Below are 2991 nucleotides of genomic sequence, written 5' to 3'. Positions count from 1 at the left end.
GGTTTCGTAGCGTGATGAGGTGAACTTGTGCTTTTGGGTTTGTTTCGATATTGCTAGGTAATGCGCCTTGTGGTCTCTCAGTAAAATTTTGAGCTATTTGATTTAATTGTTTTTCTATGTTTTGAATACTAGCTTGTTGATTTCTAAAATTTGATTCTAATTGTAGAAATCTTTCCGAGTTTTTCTTTTCAGTGTCGGAGATGAGGCGAGATACAGTATCTTCAAGCCTTTCTCGTCCACTTTGTTGTTGAGTGAAATTTTGTGACTCATTTCTCGGTTGTTGAAAGTTTGTTCGTTGGGTTTGTTGGTTACTACTATTGCCGGGTTCTCTCCAACCAAGGTTTGGGTGGTTTCGCCATCCTTGGTTGTAAGTGCCCGTTGGAGGACCCAACGGCCTAGGTCTATTATCAATGTAGTTTACCGATTCCTGTTGATCGTCCGTTTCTTTCATACAACTCCAATTTTCATGTGGCTCACCACACCCTTCACAAGCCATAACCGAGACTGTTTTTGTCATTTCCAATTTTTTTATTTTTGAAGAAAGGGCCTCGATTTGGGCTTGTAAAGAAGTGCTTTCATCGACCTTATGGGCGCCCGGGGCAATAGATTTATTGCCTCGAGGGGTGTGCCATTGAAAATTGGTTTGAGCAATTTCCTCAATTTGATTATATATTTCATGCGGGCGTCGATTACCTAAAAGTCCCCCGGAGCTAGAATCAAGTGTCTGCCTTGTGTGTGGCAACAGTCCATTATAGAAAGTGGATACATGTTGCCATATCGCAAGGCCATGATGTGGACATTTGCGTAATAGCTCCTTGAACCTTTCCCAAGTTTCATATAAGGATTCCCTGTCCTCTTGTGAATATGTATTAATTTCAGTCATTAATTTAGCCGTTTTAGCGGGAGGGAAATACTTATATAGAAATTTTTGGGCTAGTTCATCCCAGGTGTTTACCGATCCAGCTGGGAGGGCGTTAAGCCAAGCTTTCGCTCGGTCTTTTAGTGAGAAAGGAAACATTCGGAGGCGGATGGCGTCATTTGATGCTCCATTGATCCGAAAGGTATCACATATTTCTAAGAAATTAGTAATATGTAGATGGGGATCTTCGTCCGCAAGCCCATGGAAGGTTGCGGAGTTATGGAGCATTTGTATCAAATGCGGCCGAAGTTCGAAGTTATTAGCTTCAACATTCGGAGCATTGATAGCGGCGCCTAGATTACCTACGGTGGGTCGTGGATAATCCATGAGGGTACGTTGGTCCGCCATTGGAGGTGGATCACCCGAAACTTTCTCTTGGTTTTTAGCTTTTAATCTTTTTCTAAGAAAGCGTTCGGGTTCTTCTAGAGGTTCTTTTATGTCCTTATTAGAACTGGAGCTCATACACTATGTGGGATTGGCGTCTGGTTCCAAGTCCTGCAATAAAAACAGAAAAGAAGGCTGGTCAGAAGGTTCACCACGGCCCCGTGTTCAGCGAACACGGCCCGTGGTCGGAGTTACAGTAATTGTTTTCCAGATCCCAGTTACTGGAAGTTGGACACGGCCCCGTTTTGCACCGACACGGCCCCGTGGTCAGCCTTCTGTAACTTGGAAAACTAAAAACTGCCAGTAACGATGCTGGGCATGGCCCGTGTCCGACCAGGCACGGCCCGTGTTGAGTTCTGCAGAAGCTGAAAAACTAAGAAAATCCTAAAAAATTAAAAAAAAATAAAAATATGATTAGGCCGTTAATTCCTAACTTTCTTAAAATCCTTGTGTCCCCGGCAGCGGCGCCAAAAACTTGATGCGTGTGTAGTGTAATATATTTTTAATGTATAATTAAGCCCTTTTTTACACCTTTAGCCAAGTTTTAAATTTATAAAACACGATATTTACTAATACTAAACACACATATGGGCAAGTGCACCCATCGTGGACGTAGTATAGTGTTGGTAAGATACCGAGGTCGTCCAAGGACAAAAGAGCTTTTAATACCGGTTTATCCTCAACGTCTAATCAAATCAAAAAGTTAGAAAAGGTTTTTAAACTAAGAAAATAAAAACTAACTAAATGCTGAAAAATAAAAATAAAATAAAAACAGATAGACAAGATGAATCACTTGGATCCGACTCGTGTATTAGTATAACCTTTGATTATTTTCGCACTTTTGCACTTGTTTAAGAGATTATCTTAGTTATTGTAGTAGGCCCCTCTTTTGAAGGCGACGTTACCCTCAACCCAGTAGTTTGAGTCAGCAAGGATACAATCCTAAAGGGTTGGATTATTGGAAGATAATGAATTAAGTTATTAATGCAAATTATGGTAGGCCCCGCTTTTGGCGGTGACGTTACCCTCGACTAAGTAGTCTGAGTCAGCAGGGATACAGTCCTAAATAGCCGGGTTATAGTATTAATAGTAGTTAACTTATGAGGGGGTCAAAGAGTTTGGATCCCCGCCATCCAATACCTATGGGCATTGAAGGAGATCCTACTAAATTTGACCCAGGTCCTTTGCAGGACCTCTAAACGCTGAACAAGGGCAAGACCCTTACCAAACCGTTCCCTTAACCCCCGACCAGGTAGCCAACATACCTCCATATAGACCGTGGAGATATGAATGGTGAAAATCTTTTATTTTATATAGACAGTAAAATAATGCCAAGACACTATGACAAACGATAAGGAAAGATCACCTTCAACATAAGCAACTAGTTATTAAAGTCAATAATACAAAACCAAATAAAAAGTGCAAAAGATTAAAAATAAAAAGTATTATACTAAACACTTGTCTTCACCAAGTGATGTAAGAGACTTAGGCAAACATGGCCTTGATTGTCAAGAACTCTTACTATCAATCTTGGATCCCGAGACGACTTACCCACTCTACGATGGAAAATGGATGATGGTGGTGGATGATGGTGTTATGGTGGTGGTGGTTGGTGGATGAAGTGTGAGAGAGGTGGTGTGCCAAGGGATGAGTTGGAATGAAACCAAGCACTCCTATTTATAGGCTGA

The 2991-nt window shown here is 41.3% G+C and overlaps 1 non-coding gene across 1 annotated transcript; it reads left to right on the top strand.

Moving 5' to 3' along the window:
• The first annotated feature begins 782 nt into the window (after positions 1–782).
• Positions 783–889, top strand: LOC118492650. Its single transcript, XR_004894653.1, has one exon. It is a non-coding gene; the product is annotated as a small nucleolar RNA R71 (small nucleolar RNA).
• Positions 890–2991: the final 2102 nt, after the last annotated feature.

This window comes from Helianthus annuus, chromosome 5 (genome assembly GCF_002127325.2).
Source record: "Helianthus annuus cultivar XRQ/B chromosome 5, HanXRQr2.0-SUNRISE, whole genome shotgun sequence".
NCBI classification, from domain to species: domain Eukaryota; kingdom Viridiplantae; phylum Streptophyta; class Magnoliopsida; order Asterales; family Asteraceae; genus Helianthus; species Helianthus annuus.
The sequence above is the reverse complement of the archived record's forward strand: the minus strand, read 5'-3'. Positions and strand labels throughout refer to the sequence as shown.